This window comes from Rhamphochromis sp. 'chilingali' (genome assembly GCF_963969265.1).
Source record: "Rhamphochromis sp. 'chilingali' genome assembly, chromosome: 21".
NCBI lineage: Eukaryota > Metazoa > Chordata > Actinopteri > Cichliformes > Cichlidae > Rhamphochromis > Rhamphochromis sp. 'chilingali'.
In genome coordinates this window covers 5,598,989-5,617,202 of record NC_137949.1, presented here as the reverse complement: position 1 = coordinate 5,617,202, position 18,214 = coordinate 5,598,989, and the positions used below count along the sequence as shown (strand labels likewise).

The 18,214-nt window shown below is 39.6% G+C and overlaps 1 protein-coding gene across 2 annotated transcripts in view; it reads left to right on the top strand.

Moving 5' to 3' along the window:
* The first annotated feature begins 1,809 nt into the window (after nt 1-1,809).
* Nucleotides 1,810-18,214, top strand: part of akap6 (A kinase (PRKA) anchor protein 6) — a 227,414-nt gene continuing 211,009 nt past the window's right edge. Inside the window, exon 1 of one of the 2 annotated variants that reach the window (XM_080870969.1) lies at nt 1,810-2,018. The gene's annotated coding sequence lies outside the window, so the exon portion shown is untranslated. Of the gene's footprint in view, nt 2,019-5,805; nt 5,918-18,214 lie in introns of those variants that run through there. The other variant, XM_080870970.1, reaches the window with a different exon arrangement.

Genomic DNA, 18,214 nt, shown 5'->3' with positions numbered 1-18,214 from the left:
ATCGGTAAAAAGTATTTGTCAGCAGATATAGTGGCTCTCTTTCCATCCTGGAGTTAACAAAAAATTGCACTATTGATTTTGAAAAAAATGTATTTATTTGAGGTTTTTCAACGTGTTTGTTACTATCTGGTGAATTATTTTTGTGATTTTCTTGCATGATATGCTTAGTATTGCAGTAATATATATTGCGAATATACTTTGCGATTTTTTAACCAATTTTTCTGCTTCAAGTTATGTCCGCAAAGTTAAACTTTGTAATCTTTTGTTTCATCCGATAAGATAAACGGATCTTATCGGATCACTTGAACCTGCAAAAAATGTTGTAATAAGATGGCGTTAGTCTGTCATCGGTCCTAGTCAGACTGATGGCAACATCATATCAACACCTGCATTTATAAATGACACAGCAATTATTTGCAAACCTTCAACAATCTCTGAGTGATTGCAGTCGGTCCAGATCAGACTGTAACTGTTTGCAGAAAGGCTAACTCTGATTAGGAGAGTGTGCAACATCCTCAAGCTCATTTAGTCCCCGCAAGTTGCAATAGGTGACAGAATGTGATCAAAATTTCAGTCACCATGTAGCCACCAATTTTCTGTAAATGCAGTGACATTGCTGTCCTCATTTCCCTCGTCTGACTGAGCCATTAGCTTGCTCTGAAAAAGGAGGTAGCTGGTTGGTTGGTTGCTTTTTTGGTTGAGCCAATTAAATGTAAATTTCCTCAGCTAAAATTACCTCAGGATGGTGGTGCATGAGATGAGCCCTCTTGTCCATAGTATTCCCAGAATACTTATATTTGTTTTAAAAAATATTGATATACGGTGCCTGTTTCAATACATTATCACCCACCAATAACTGTTACTAGTGGTTTATATGTTGTATAAATGCTTACATTTAGGATTTGAATGCAGTTTAAAAGAGTCTAATGCAAAGACTACAACCTAAAGAAACACACAAAATACACACAATTTAAGCTTGTTGCTGCATGTTGGCAGTATTATCAGACAATGAAACTACACTTCTTCTTCAAACTTGTGCTTTGAGCTGCTATTATGCATATGCAGTAATGTACTGTGTATTAACCAGGCATTTAGTTAATACACACACACACACACACACACACACACACACACACACACACACACACACACACACACACACACACACACACACACACACACACACATTAAGCCCCTTTTATCTCTCACTCCATGTAAATATACTTTCTATCTATTTCCCTATGTGTTTAAAATTGTAATGCATTTCTTGAAATAACTTTTAATATATAAAAATTTATGTGAGACTTTTTCTTTTTCTTATTAAATTTCATAATTTATTTATTTATTTATACTTTATTTATCCCCAAAGTTGGGACATGTTTGTGTTACAGAGCTTTTGCTTTGTGAGAAACCTGTGTAACATAGAATTTGGTGTTAGGGAATGTGCTGTACTGTGCTGGCTTCCCTCATCTTCCTCTGCACTTCCAGGATTGTCCAGTGGGGGGCGTTGAGGACTTCCTGTGCTCCCTATGTGTCCTCTGGCATCAGAGGAAAAAAAGAAAAGAGAGAGAGCAGCTGCTTCTCACAACCCAGCCTTTGCGCTGTCATCCTCCCCCTCCTTTCTCTTCTCCCTCAGGAAGGGGAGCACCACACCCTGTCAGCCAATCAGAACTCAGCTCCACCCTCTCCATCACATCATCTCAGTTTCCAAGGTAACAGGGCGACCCCTCTCTCTCTCTCTTTCACTCCCTCTCTGTTTCCAAACTGAAAGGTGCCGCATCATCATCATCATCCCTCCCATCCGTCCTTTCACCCCACCGTCCCATACTGAGCTGGTGGCTAGTTTAGCTTTAGCCTCTCCTGTGTTAGCATCATCTCTGTCTCTCGCTCGCTCGCTCTCTTTCTGCAGTGGGATTGCCACAACATCAACGGCACCTCCCTTCTCCTCACTCTGCATCCTCTAACGGAAAAGCAGAGAAGGAAGAAATGAGATGGACTAAAGGATGAACAGAGATGTGGTATGTACTGCTAAACCTGCTCTCTGTTGCTCTGAGTACCCTTTCTTCTGTTTTGACTACATGAAAGGGTGTGTGTGTGTGTGTCACTGTAATCCTTCCTGGAATGCTGATTTAATAAGTTGTGTGACGCTCTCGCACCCAAACTGATGCAAATGAAAGAAAGAGAGAGAAAAGGAAATGGATAGAGGGAGACAGAAGCAGAGGGAGGTGACTCCCAATCTCTGCCTCTCTCTCTCTATCTTAGCTTTTGTTATGGAGGCCTGTTCTGCAGAAGCTCGCTCTGCCTGCTGCATACAGAAAGAGGGCAACACCTCTCCTTTCTGTTCCCAGTCTGCTCCCCTGCTTCTCTTACTGCTCTCTTTCACCTCATATCAAAATCTGGTTTGCTACCTTGGCAGTTTTAGGACCTGGTGCCTGCTTTTGATGTTTTTGAACACTCAGAATGTTTTTAGGTTCTTAATGCAAAATGGGGCTCAAACAAAGTTCTCATTCACTTCCACTTAACCCAGTCTAACAAACATTTAAGCATAGTCGGGTTTCCTGTCTCTTGTTTGGTCTGTCTCCCTGTGCTGTGTTTGAAAATGAAGAGTTCATTATTCACATGTTTGATCACTATAGTTTGCACAGTATCTCATTGCAAGACAGCAAAGTGCTGTGCATACAAAAGGCTTTAATTCCTGCAACAGAAATGTAACATTGTCCTTTTCAGGGGAAGAATACAGGACAGTTTTTTTGCTGAAAGGAGCACAATGTAAGCAGATTTGTAGTACTGACAGTTTCTCAAAGTGATGGAAGTACAGTGCTTTAAAAAAAGTGTTTGTCTCCTTCCTGATGACGGATCAAAAAAACTTCAGACAACCTTTAGTTTTAAAATGTTGATTTTATTTATTAAGGGAAAAAGTAATTGCTCCCTTTGTTAAATCAAGGGATGGATTAAGTGTGATTAACCACATTTGTTTTGGAAAGCTGAGGTTAATAATCAGTAGCCACACCCAGGCCTGATTACTGCCATACCTGTTTAATAAATTATCTCATAAAGCATCATTCCACGATCTAAAGAAACTCAACAGCAGATTAGAAACAAAGTCACTGACACCTGTCAGTCTGGAAAGGGTTACAGAGAACCCAGCGAGAGCCATTATTCACAAATGGAGAACTTTTTCTAAGAGCGTCTCAACATATCACCGAGGAGGTCATAGAAGAATCCAGAACAACATCTAAACAACTGCAGACCTCACTTGTCTTAGTTATGGTCAGCAGTCATGATCCAACAGGAAAAACGATACTGAGCCAAATGATATCCACTGCCGACCAAAGCCAACACAGTCTCAAAGGCTGGTCCCACATTTGCCAAAAAACATCTTGATGATCCCCAAGACTTTTGGAAAATATTGGCGAGAAAAGAAAAGTTGAACTGTTTGGAAAGTTCGAGTCCCGTTACATCTGGCTTATAACTTATAAAGCATTTCATCAAAAGAAGATCATACTCACAGTCAGGCATGGTGGTGGTAGTGTGATAGTGTGAGGCTGCTTTGCTTCTTCACGACCTGGTTAATGTGTCGTAATTCAGGGAATCATCAATCTTCTCACTAAAACATCAAGTCCTTACTACATGCTTGGAAGCCCAAGGACACTTGGTTTATGTAGCAGCACACTGAGCTGAAACACTCAAGCAAGGCCTCCTCTGAATGGCTCAAAGTGTAATGTTTTGGAGTGGCTTAATCAAAATCTAGACTTAAATCTGGTTGAGATGCAGATAGGTGATAGGTGTGCATTGCTTTTTTCCCCTTAATAAATTCACTCATGATTTAAAATATGCTCTTTGCATTTATCCAATTTATCTTTGTCTATTATTACATTTATTTTTCATCCTATGAAACGTTTAAGTGTGACAAATATGCAATAAATAAGAAACCAGGAAGGACGACAATACTTTTTTACAGCATAGTTTTATAGAAATTGTTGGATGCAAAACAAAAAGTGTGCATTTCTTCTTTTTCTTTCTTCTGCTATCAGTTTAACTTGATAGGAGGGACATATCTTCACATTAACCAAATATATAGTGTTTATTTGGAGCATTTATTCGCCATTAGTTACAGCACAGGGTGAATTCCAGTCCTGTGCTTAGAGTTTAGATTTCAAACATTATTTTCCATGTATTCAGATTTTATTGTGGATTCTCTGATGAACAGGGTTCAGATAGATATCCCATATTGGTCTATATTCTGACAAAGAGTGTTGTTCTTTTCCATTTTTCCTCACATCAGTTCAGTTATGCTTAATTGCGTCTGCTTTTTTGTCGTTTTTTAACTGTGTTTAAGTCTGAAGTTGTTGTAGTTGTAGACGCAGACCGTAGACCGTACGATTTCCCGTGTGCCCGTCATTAGCATTGTTTCCTATTGGTTAGCTGTATAGTGTTCGTGGTCAGTACAATCCAGATCACTGCCTTTGTTTTCCATTCCACAGGATATGATGTAACTATCGCTTGAGCTGTAAAACTGGACTGAGAGAGAGAAACAGAGATGCACAGAAGCATAGACATCAGAAGAAAGGTGATGGAGGGTGAAGTGGGTGTAGGTCGCTCTTGTTAAAGATGGTTTATAGGATTAACTCCAGGCTTAAACAAAGAAGAGAGGGAAGAGAAGAAATATGACTCCTTTGCTTTCTTAAGGACTAATCCTGAACTAGCTTTAATCTTATGGGGTGATGATGAGACTCAGAAACAGTAACCTTAAGAGTTTATGTTGGTCACATAGTGACTTAGAGCTGGGTAGAAAGCAAAAGTCTCATTATCATGTTAAACTGGCCTCTAATAATAAGTTTAAACCCGATAATGTCTTTTTACTACAGGTCAGGTTAAGTACTGGGACTTAATTTAAATGAAAACAAATGAATATCACTAGTAGATGCAAAGAAAGAGGACAGTTTTATCTTGGTGCAGTGAGGTTTTCAGCCTCCGTGTGACTTTGATAATAGCAGTAAGACTCTGATTGTCACTGGAGACATGTTTTATTTTTCACAAACAGCATTAGGCACATTAGAAATACACTGTGGACCAGGTTTGCTTTACCAGTGTTGATAACCAAGATGGATGGAACTGGATTCCTCATTTGGCACATATTGAATTTGCAGAAATGTTCTATGCAAAAGAAGAGCACTTATAGGAACAGATAGAATCGCTGTTTGCACAGTTTTGCTCTGTTTGCTTTGAAGTGCTGCACTTTAGATATATAATGCAAGAATATCAGAGTATTGAGACTGCAACGAAGGATGTTTTTTCTAAAAGCAGGTGCTTACCAGGATAATTGACTAAAAATACAGACTTGGAGTAGTCCAAGGAGTCATCTGTGTCTGTGAACTAATGAACACATACGCAATCGAAGCAGTAAAATATAACATTGCACAACAATAATGCATAAAAACATTGATAATTCAAAGTGTTTCATTTGTGCTTCATATAAAAAGATTAAGAGGTTGTTACTCTACTGTTGTAGCACATCTCTAGCATTGCACCAATCCTGAAAAACGGTAGTTAAAAATGAAGTAGTTATCGTCACCATCTGGTCTGCTTCTTTCTCCTGGAGGTCGGCTGCTGCTGTTTCAGACAGCATCAGCTACTCTGATGAAAGCACCTCCCCCATGTTGACTTAGAAACTTGACCGGGTGTTATTTCAGCCAATTAAATAGCATGAAGGCTTGGCTTTGGACACACTAGGAAGCCTGCCGCTCTGTGTCTTACTGTGCTGGTTACGACAGGATGATTGGCATTAATGCAGGAGACTCACTCCACACATCTTTGTTAGCACCAGCTCTCAGACTCCAGACATCAGAGGACCAGACTCTCCCGGAGTCACCTTTAATTAGCCAGCAGCCATCGCCTTGACCTGAATTGATTTTTGGTAAAGTTCATTTTCAAGGCATTTAACAAAACAAATCTGGACAAAGCTTTAGGGATAACATGCATAAACCTTTATAGAAGCAGTCTGCGCGTAAAGATAACTTTTCTGCATGAATGTCTGTTCAGATTTTACTTGGTTAGTCATGTACAAGGTTTCAAAGACAAATAAAGGTTAAATAATGTCATAAAGCATTTTCTTTTTAACCAACTTCATGAACCATTTTTGCAGTTTCGCCCCATTTTATCGATCAGGAATGTTTGGTTCATCTGTAGCTTTTGTGTGCCTCGCACTAATCCTGTAATAATGATGTTGTTATCAGGCTGCTATGAGGATAACAGATCTGTTGCAGAAATCCTTAACGTCTGTCAAAAGACAGCTCTTTATGACTGGCTCGGTCTGATTTATGTGAAATGCTGTTTATGATGGGTTTGTGGTGTGACATCTATTCTTGAGCAAATGGTCTTATTTACTGTATTTTGGAGCAGTTGGCACAAGACTTTATGACCATTATTACCTTATTATGAAAGATCTTTACAGACGGGTTGTGTTAGCAGGTGTGCTGCAGTTTACAGCTGCTAAAACATGTCAGAAACCAGGAGTCATTCTTTAATTGCTGATGTGGTGAACTGCATGCTGGTTGGTTTGTCAGCTCCCTTTCCTCGCAGTTTCTCTCTGCAGAGCTGATGCACTACAGCCCCAGCAGGGAGAGAACAGTAAAGATAGAGGCTGGTGAGCTGCTGGCATTACGATGATCGAGCAGGAATCCTTTTTCACTGCACTGTAATAGTTTAGTCAGATGGTCATTCCTACATGTTTTTTGCTTTGTCCTTAGGAGCACTATAGTGCTTCCTTAAAAGTGGCTCTAAGAAGGACGCTTAAACCATTCAAGCTGTGATATGGTAATAAAGCTTTATAAAAGCTCAAAGAGAAAGAGAGAGACCAGAAGGTCTCCCTGCCCTTCTTTATAACACAATAGTGCTGTGTGTGTGTCTGTGGCACACACCACCCCCACATGTTTAACTAGAACAAACCAGCCATAGTGTATGTGTGTCTGAGGTTGGAGTGGCTATCACATGATCTGGGTTAGGGTTAAGGTTTATTCTGCTTCTGTTTCCACAAAAGCAGAATGTAGGAACACTTGAATGTTGGATGTTAGCTCTGTGCTCATAGGTGAAGCAGTTCATATGTATTAATTTCAAGTGCTGTTGGTTCTGAATATAAGATGAACCCATTTATTGTACAATACCCAATTGTTTTTGAGAAAAAAATACAAATTTCCTGGAGATCAGAAATGTATGCTGAAAAAAAGCACTGTGCTACCAACACTTCCCACTTACATAAACTGCTCAACCTTGGAAACCCATGAAGCTCCTGATAAACAGTTTTTGTGCTGATGTTAATGTCAGGGGAGGAGCATTACTTCATTTATCCTCTGCCTTTTTGTGGCGTTCCAAAGACATGTTGCAGAAAGGCTGTATAATGCAGTGTTAACAATCATAGCATGGTTGAAGGGTGTTTCTTCCAATACTTCTTTATGGTTATAATTTTTATTTAGGAGCCAATGAATGCATTTGTGGATACAGTTTGGATAAACCCGTACATGAATTACCAATACAGAATTGTATTTGTAGCACAGAAACCGAAAAAGAAGGGCCTCATATAGAATGAGTTTCACCGTTTTCATTTCGCTATAAAACATCCTTACAGATGTTGAATTTATAACTTGATGTTATGTGCTCTGGATGACGAAATCAAAGGTTTTTGCAGTTTTACGCTGACAAAAATTATCCTTAAATTGTACTAATTACTCCACAAAGTGTAGAATTCCTTCCCAACTTTATTTCCAAGACACTTTTTTTTGACATTCATTTATGCTGCTAAATATCATAACTAGTTGTGAGAGGCGTTTACAGACACACAAGTGAAGAGAGTGTTCTGAGAAGGTGGAACAAGTACTATGAGGAGCAGATTGATGAATGAAAATGAGAGAGTGAGAAGAAAGGCGTGAGGGGAAAGTGAGGGCAACTATGAAGAGGATGAAGAGCGGAAAGGTGGTTGGTCTACATGACAAACCTGTATAGAGATGTCTACTAGAGGGGGCAGTGGATTTTTTTTATCCAGACTGTTTAACATGATCTTGGAGAGTGAAAGGACATCTGAGGAATGGAGAACTGTAGTGGTACTGGTTTTCAGTAACGAGGGAGCTGTAGTAACTACAGAGGGATAAACCTGATGAGACATGTAGAGAAAGTAAGAAGAGAGGTGATGATCAACAAGCAGCGGTATGACTACATGCTGAGAAAATGCACTCCAGGTGAGAGCCTTTCTTCGACAGTGTTGATGGAGAAGCATAAAGAGGGTCAGAGGAGTTCCACATTGTCTTTTTGGATCTAGAGAAGGCAAAGTGGGTACCAGAAGAGGAACTGTGGTAATACCTGGGTATGAGGAAGTTAGGAGTGGCAGAGAAGTACCAACAACGGTGGTACTATGAGGACAGTGAGACATTGGTGAGGTGTTTGAAGTTGGGTGGTGGGATTGCATTAAGGATCTGCTCTGAGCCCTTTGTTTGCAGTCCTGATGCACAGGTTGGCAGATGAGGTCAGGCGGGAGTCTCCATGGTCTATGATGTTTGCACATAACATTGTTGTAGTGAGTGTGAGAGTACTGAGCAGATGGAAGTGAGGTTTGAGAGGTGGAGGTATGCTCTGGAGAAAAGAGGAATGAAAGTCAGTGAAAACAGGACAGAATGGATATAGTGTAGAAGGACATGGAGAGGGTTGGCGTGACAGTAGGGGATAATAGGTATAAGGTAAGAGGTTGCTGTGGCAACCCCTCCAAGGGGGGTCCAAATCACACGATGGATCTAAGATGACCTAGCAGCAACCTTCAGCCTCACTTAGTCTCTGTTTCAAATTCTGTTGAAAGTGCTTCTACTGTAAATAACACAGAAGCTTTTCAGATATTTTATAATGATACTGTCAAATTATTATAAGCAAAAATGGTCTGAATCACATTTAGCGTCATATTCTCTGCTTCTGCTTGTAAGTCAAGCCGCTGCTGTTGGGAGGGAACCAGTCGAATATCCTTTTAACCAAAATCTCCTCAACAAAATAATCATCTTTAATAAGACAATGTCCTTTGATTTGACCTCCCTCTTTTTCTCTGCCTGCCTTTTTACTTTGGATCAGCTCGGCCAGTTTGTAGAGAAAGCCGACTCACAGCGAAACTGTTATCAGCTCCTGCAGAGAGACGTGGAACATTTATCATCCGTGAATGTATCAGATGATTGGAAGTGTTCTTCACATTGTGTGTGAGGGTCTGATTCCTGTGTGCGTGTGTGTGTGCGTGTGCATGTGTGTGTGTAATATTATCCATAATTACTGGAGGAAAAAAAACATGGCTTGTGCCACTAATGCTTCTGTCCAGTCCCAGAAGGAAGCTGAACTGGAAAGTAAAGGGGGGAATGTATTATAATGTAATGTACAGTTAAACCAGTTCTGTGGAATTAATTTAATAAGACTTAATTACTTAATTGCATGAAGTGTGGCCTTTATAAAATATGTGGAGTGTCTTGATATTAATAGATATTATTAGTTAGTCAGTACATGGTAAACATTTTGTGACCGTGCATTAACTTAAAAATGTTAAGAGGATTCTAGCTGCTAATATTTATAGCTACAGTGAGTGTGATTTCACCTTTTAATGCATAAAGTTTTCAATGTGTTTTCAATTTTTTGTTGTAAGATGAATTTGACTAAAAGCTTTGCACACATTTGGTCTCATGAGACAAAAATCCAGACTTCCACTGGTTTGTTGTCCATGTTGCTTGGCTGGATCATTTCTCTCCGTCTTAATGGTCAGACTTAAATGGTCGCCTCCAAATCACTGATGGTGAAATGTGTTGGAATGGGACTCAAATCTGAGCTTAGTTATTTGTTAATTGTGTGTTATATGATCGGAATTGTTAAATAGAGGGGAAAAAAGCGCTTTTTATTAATTTGCAAATAAATGATTACAGTTAGGCCTACAAGTATTTGGACAGTGGCCCAATTGTGATAATTTTGTCTCTGTACACCAACACAGCAGGTTTAAATCAAACATTCAAGATGCGATTTCCAGCTTTAATTCAAAGGGTTTAACCAAAGTATTGCATTAACTGTTACAACTGTTTATATGTAAGGAAGCAGATATTGCCTGGTTGTAGATTTATTTAACGTCCCTCTGTCCTCATGAACTTAATTTAGAACAGCAGTTGAACATTTTCAGTATTCAAGGTCAGTATCACTCAATTTCAGTTACTTTTTGGGGATGGCATTTATAGCCTTTAAGTATGCCGTTTAAAATGTGCTGTAATTAATCCTTAGGCCAAACACTCAGAAGGAATGCTAAACTGCACTTTCCTTTTTAACCAGAGCTCGTCCCTTGTGTGTTTGAACCTACATGTACTATAATACTTGACAAAAACGGTTTGATGGTTTCTTCGATTTAGCTTTTGAAATGATACTTTTATGTTTTTAGGGATGTTGTAAATGTTTTGTATCAGTCTTGGTGGTGCAGGGTGGTTTTCTGCTGCTGATGCAGCCTTTCCTGCATTTCTTTGGTCAGAAACACGAGACAGAGGAGGAGGAAAGATTAATGATCAGGGACAGAAGATCTTCTTCCCCTTTCCCCTATTATGCATTATTCATAGGCAGGGCTCGAGTACCTCTGGGACACACACACACACACACACACACACACACACACACACACACACACACACACACACACACACACACACACACACACACACACACACACACACGCCCTGTAAATATCTCTGTTGCTGCAGTCTGTCTAGTGGCTGGCTTTTCTTTCCATGTGTCCACCTCTACTCCATTTATTGTAAGTTCTGGTGTCACAGCAGCACACCCTCTTACTGCATTTAACAGAAACACACAATGTTTGGTTTCGTTTGAATGATTTATGACACAGCGTCGGCGGAGAGATGAGTTCACCCTGAATGCTCTGTCTGCGAGTGTACCATGTGGTCGGGGTGGGGCCAATAGATGGAGACCTAGTTATGTCTAAAGGTGATGCAAGGAAGGGTGGATGTTACACACCAGGAGCCAATGTGAATGATAGATTTTGTTCTTCTCAAGAAACTTTACATTCCAAATACCAGAGCAAATGTTAAAAACATATAGTTGTAAAAATATGTAATAATGTGCTCTAGCATAGTGTTTTGTGTTTATGGATTTTGTTCAGTAGTTTATTTTCTTTTAAAGCGTTCTCCTTTCTTTAAATTGCTTTATCATCTTTACACAAATCAGGGTTCCCCCGGGGAGAAAACAGCTTCAGTTTAGGAACATTTGGGGAACACCCAGTCTGTGATTTCAGCTGATAAAACACCTACTGCCTTACATAAAAACCATTCCCAGCGTGGCTTTAATCCCAACTTTAATCTCACAAAAGACAGATGAAAGGGATCTCATGTGAGCACTCTCCCGTCAGACTGCAAACTGCTGATTCACAAACAGCTGTGGAACTTTGAATCATGAGACGAGCAGAGGAGATGTTTTACATCCTGAAACATTTGCATTTTGAGAAACTAAGAAGTATTTAGAAACAAGGATTGTGATATGAACACAGGACAGCAGTATAATTCTTTAAAACGAAGCTATAATTATTATTGGAATTATTTTTATTCTAGTGCAGATACAGTACACGACTAATGGTTTCTGATCTAAAACTAGCGTCTTTTTTTCATTTCATTCCTTGGAATATGATTAGGCCGATGTCTCTCCAGATCAGTTCATCCTGATGCAACAAGCTATGTTTTAGTTCCTGAGCAGTCTGAGACATTAGCTTTGTGTCAAAGGATGTTTTTCACCCCTAGATGGATGATGTTTGGTCAGTTTTCCAGGATTAGAATTAGGACTCAACTTTATTGTCATTACAGATGTATAAATACAGGGTAATGAAATACAGTTTGCATCTAATCAGAAGTGCAGGAGCAGTAAGTGCAATAGGAGCAGATTATATACAGATAAGGGTAAAAGGTGGGAATAGTTATGAACAGATTATGTACAAATAAGTTATGTATACAGATGTTTATATTGCTATACAGAGAGCAAATATATAGATGTACTATGGACAAATGTACATATGTACAGATGATCTGTATAGCATACAGATGTTCTATATTGCTATACAGATGGCCAGATATACATGTGCTACATATATACAGATGTATCAATGTGTGGTAAACAGATATACAGTGGTTTATGTAGGATGTATAATATACTACTGTGTCTTTGTATTTCTGCCCTGGATGTGCACGTGTGTAAATGGCAGATGGACTGATTCTTATATAGCGCTTTTCTACCCTCCCGGAGTACTCAAAGTGCTCTATACAACATGCCACCTTCACCCAATCACACAAGATGTATCTTCTGTGCTTTTTTAAGTGCTATGTAACTAACCCATTCACACACATTCATACTCTGATGGATGCATCGGAGAGCAACTTGGGGTTAATGTCTTGCCCAAGGATATTTGGCATGCAGACTAGGGGGAGCCAGGGATCAAACTACCAACCTTCCGATCAGTAGATGACCTCCTCTACCCCCTGAGCTACCCCAGGCTGGACATGTGTGATTCACATGTCCAGCCTATATCCGTAAGCAAATGACCTATTTAGTCTACGCTGTCTGATTAGCCTCTAACACATAGCTCTGGAGTTTCTTTAAAATAACCCTTATAATTTTTTTTTTATATGAACAAACTAACGATATATTTTAGATTGACCGTTTTAGTGAGTAACTTTCAAGAGAGGAGAATTTGGAGAAAGAATGGAGGAGATTTAGAGCAGAAACATGATGAGGAGAATGACATTGCTATTGGAGATCAGCACAAAAAATAAGGACATCTGTGTTTGGTCGATTATTCTTTTGTTGTAACAGGGCTTCTTGGCAATCTGTTGGAAAGCCTGTTTATTCCCTTTTAAATGGTGCCAGATTTGTAACGAAAATGCATTTGTGGGTTGAGCAGCAGAGTTGAGTGTGTGGGTTGTGCCCATAAAAAATTGCCAAATCTTCTCTGCCAAGGCCAAACAGCTTATTCTGCTATTAAATCTTGTTTGGTGTCGTTTACTGAATTGATCTGAAGGAACAAGAAATACGGGCAATTTAAGAATATATTCATTTAACAAACAGGGACCTCAGTAATGTGGAAGAAGCATACACAGCCACAGCCTGGCACCTCCTCCCCATGCTGATCACACATTACTGTGGGATGGCATCCCATTCTTCAACTTGGTCACTCTGGCATGACGTGCACGCCTAAGCTGATACCACAAGTTTCCAGTGGGCTTGAGGTCAGAACTTCAGGCAGGTGATAAACCCAGTCTGCGGGGGCGTTGTCATCCTGGAAGACAGAGTTCAGTCCCAGACTGTGGAGATATGAAATTGCCACCGGTTGCAGAATCTCATCTCGATATCTCTCTGCTTTAAAATTGCTGCCGATGACGACAAACCTTGTTTTTCCAGTGAGGGTGATGCTGCACCGCACCATCACACTGCCTCCAACAAAAGCTGTTACACTAGCAGTGCAGCAATGGGCATAGCACGCTGCATGTCTTCTCCACACTTTGACCCTACAGTCCAACTGTAGAAGGCACAATCTGGACTCATTGTTCAACATAATGTTCCTCCACATGTTCAGGCTCCAGTGCACATGTTGCTGACATCGACTGGTCTGAGGGTGAAGGGCAGGCATGGCAGACCTCTTGGCAGCCCTGTGAGACCAAAGATTGGCTGTGTTCAGTCTGTTTCAGATCGCCTGTGTAGAGACGCGTTGGCCATACTGCTCCACAAACCTTCACTAAAAATCTGTGGAAGAGTTGTAATTGCAGATCTCGTTACAGGTGATTAGATCTGTGTTTTTTTTTAGTTGTGTGGTATCGTCCTGTCCTCATCATGACGACTATTAGCATCATTTTTGAGTCATTCTCTTTGTTCTGTATTGTTTTGTATTTGTGACCACAACATATTACTCAAACGACTGGAGAACTGGACAGGTCTTTCAGGAACTGTACTAAACTGGTTCAAAACATACGTAGAAAACAGGAAATACTTTGTATCAATAGGTAACTTCACATCTGAGCAGACAAGTATCACATGTGGAGTTCCCCAAGGTTCCATCTTGGGACCCCTTCTGTTTAACATCTACATGCTCCCACTGGCACAGATTATAAACAACAACAAAATAAACTATCACAGCTATGCAGATGACACACAAATATATATCACAATGTCACCAGGAGACCGAGGCCCTGTACAGGCTCTTGGTAAATGCATTGAGGAAATCAATGACTGGTTGTGCCACAATTTTCTCCAGCTAAACAAAAACAAAACTGAGGTAATAGTCTTTGGCGCCAAAGAAAAACGATTACAGGTCACCAGAGAACTTCAATCTATACATCTAAAAACCACAAACCAGGCGAGAAATTTGGGTGTAGTGATGGATGCAGACCTAAACTTAGAAAAACACATTAAGACAATAACAAAGTCAGCTTACTATCACCTCAAGAATATATCAAGGATAAAAGATCTGATGTCTCAACAGGACCTGGAAAAACTAGTCCATGCATTCATCTTTAGTAGGCTTGATTACTGTAACAGCATCTTTACAGGTCTACCTAAAAAATCAGTCAGACAACTACAGCTCATTCAGAACTCTGCTGCTCGAGTCCTCACTAAGACCAAAAAAGTGGACCACATCAGTCCAGCTCTGAGGTCCTTACACTGGCTGCCTGTCCGTCAGAGGATAGACTTTAAAGTTCTGATGCTGGCCTATAAAGCTCTGAATGGTTTAGGACCAAAATACATCAATGACCTCCTGACCCAGTATGAACCATCCAGATCCCTCAGGTCATCTGGATCCGGTCTTTTATCAGTTCCCAGAGTCAGAACCAGACACGGAGAAGCTGCATTCAGCTTTTATGCTCCTTATATCTGGAACAAACTCCCAGAAAGCCTCAGATCAGCTGAAACACTCAGTTTATTTAAATCCAGGTTGAAGACTCACCTGTTCTCAGCTGCATTTGAATAAAGCACCAAATCCACACTTTAAGCTTAAATTTCAAAACTTACATTTAACTACTGATTTTATCTACTGTTCTGATTTTATCTGTTTTGATTTTATATACTGTTGTTTGTTTGTTTGTTTGTTAATTAGTTAGTTAGTTTATTTGCTTGTTTTATTCAATTTTAAATCATGCTTTTTATTTGTTCTTGTTTCTAATGTCTCTGTAAAGCACTTTGAATCACCTTGTTGTTGAATTATGCTATACAAATAAACTTGCCTTGCCTTGCCTTGCCTTTGTACTTCCCCACTCTGTCTCCATCATTGCAACTTGCGTTTCTTCCTCTGTGGTCACTGGACTGATGAGGTCATAGTGAATGACATCATGTCTATTCCCGCCTGCTGAGCCCATCCTGAATCATGTTGGATACAGGAAGTGCTTCACTGGGTTTAATGTTACAGAGAAAGACAGAGGAAAGTGTTTGTACTTCATTCCCGAAGAGCTGCGGTATTTTGAGGGTTTTTAAAGCCAAGGAAGTGGGGACCATGAGAAGTCATGAAATTTGATCAGAAATAAATGTAATGTAGAAAATTTGGATGCTCAGGTCATACATGCAAGAGTTTCAACTTGCTTTGTATTAAATAGCTATTTTGGAAAATGGTAATTGGAGTATTTAGAGTATTTATCTTATGTCATGATATAAGATGGAATTAAAAATAATACAATAATCTTTATTTTGATCAGTTTTCTCTAATCAATGCTGTTTTTTCTGAATTACATGTTACTTTGTATTTAGAATGATCACTGTAACACGCAGCGAAAAAGATCTGTGAAGTAAACAACATTTTGGATTATTATTACGGCATGGTAAATAGTTATATTTATATAATAGGTATAGACTGACTTTACATTATAGTGTCATACAGAGACACTGTAAAAATATAAAACCACACACTGCAGAGTGTCTGTAGTGAGATGGGAATTTTTCACCTGATGCAGTGTTATTAGCCAAGCTTCACCAACCTTGTGTGAACAGAGCACCTGTCATTGATATTAATGTTTGAAACCTGAGCGTTGTGAGCATCAATGAGCAGCTGAGCATGAACAGTAACAATAATGTCTGAATAGTAGAGAATACAACATTCTAGCTCAAAGTCTGAATACTTACATTGTTGGTGTAACTAAAGGAAGTTGGCTTACTGCCACTTCCTTGATTAACACTTAAAAGTTCATTAATCTCTATCTCTCTTTCACAGCATGTCTTTATCCTGTCTTCCTTCTCTCTCCCCAACCGGTCGCAGCAGATGGCCCTGCCCCTTCCTGAGCCTGGTTCTGTCGGAGGTTTCTTCCTGTTAAAAGGGAGTTTTTCCTTCCCACTGTCGCCAAAGTGCTTGCTCAGAGGGGGTCATATGATTGTTGGGTTTTTCTCTGCTCCGTATAAATAAAACTGAATTGATTTGAATTGAAAAGTCTACATACTAGTAGCTACAATTCTTTGTTTATCAGTATCTCCTTCATAACAGGCTAACAAAGCTTCACAAATAACTGGAGTCTCATAATCTGCAGGCAGACATCACAGGTCACAAGTAAATATGTGAGCCCGCTTCCATCAGCGCTCTGCCTTTTTAGCATGAGCTGTGTGAACCTGTGGAGTGCCACTCTTAAATTAAAACATCATTTTCCAAACAATGAGAAGTTGGTTTGGTTCATTTGCAAAAACAAGCAACAGCAGTTAAAAAACAGACATATGAGAAAGTCAAAATGAAGTTGCAGTGTCACTCTCAGCCATGTCCTCACCTATCTAGGTCACACTGTATCACCAGCATTAATCGTGTCAGGCAGGTTGAGTTTATCACTGACTGGCTTCTGTTCTGCTGCTCCACTGACATTGTTTCTCTGCTTCACTGCTGCCTCAAATCCTGATCAATATAGAGCCTGAACCATCCCAGCACAGCAAACATGATAACCACTGCTGCTGGTTACTGGTCACCCTGTGCGTTCACTCTTTGTGTCTATAATGAAGAAAGGAAATGATTTCACAGTTTTTACATTCTAGCATTACTTTTCCTTTGAGTGAACAAAGTATAGTGAACATCTTCTACTTTTTAATCAATAACTTTAAAAGTGTGTGAAAGTTTTCCCTGTTAATCCACTAAAGTATGAACTTACGGGTAATGAATTTTTACCGTCTTTAGTAAAACGCTCAGTTAAAATGGATTATTGTGGTGCAGTATTGAACTCGCTAGTGTAATCATTCAGTCATTACATATTTGAGCCACTCTTTCCTCATTATTTGCACACATGTGACAGGTTGATCTTCCTGAAATATCACGACTGAAATTATATAATTGATTAGTCAGTCAGAGAAATCCAGTGAATTCGTGTAAAACACTTGAAATATGAAGATCTTCTGTTTCTCTTACAGGTGTGTGTGTGGCTACCTTGATCGCTGAAATTTTCTGCTGATAATTCAGTAGATTTGTCATTATTAAGATTATTCAGTAAAGATTGGCGATTTGAAATTGAAACCTGTTTTGCACAATAACTACTTAAATTGATCTTTTTGACATAGAAAATACTAAAAGATGCTTTTACTTTGTTTGCCCTGATAGTTTTGCTACAGAAGTGCTTTATTTAAAAACAAATATTTATATTAAAATCACAGTGAAACATGCAGACAAAATAAACTGGAAGCTGGATGGATATTTTATTCAAAGAAAGGAGAAAATAAATAAAACATTCTATTTGTTCACTGCGTCTGCTGCTGGTTAAAAGGATTTAGAGCTGCAGCTGTGATAAAGGGGAGGGCACACACACACACACACACACACACACACACACACACACACACACACACACACACACACACACACACACACACACACACACGCACACACACACACACACAGTCCCTGTCCTGTGCCATGCTGTGACAGGCTGAATGATGGGCAGAAAGAGAGAGTGAGAGACAAAGTGTGAGTGGAAGAAAAAGAGAAAAGGGAGAGTTTTTATTTCCTTCAGAGAGACAGAAGGAAGAGTGGAGCAGATGACAGGAAGAGAGTTTGTTGTGACCACATGTCTGACCACATGTTTCATCTTTTGCCTTTTGCATATGAAACAGGATTACTCCATCTGCTTTTAAAGAGAAAGGATTATTACGTCTTTAAATTCAGAGCAGACGGAGAGGTATGATGCAATAGTCTGTGTGTGTCTGTGTGTGTGTGTGTTTC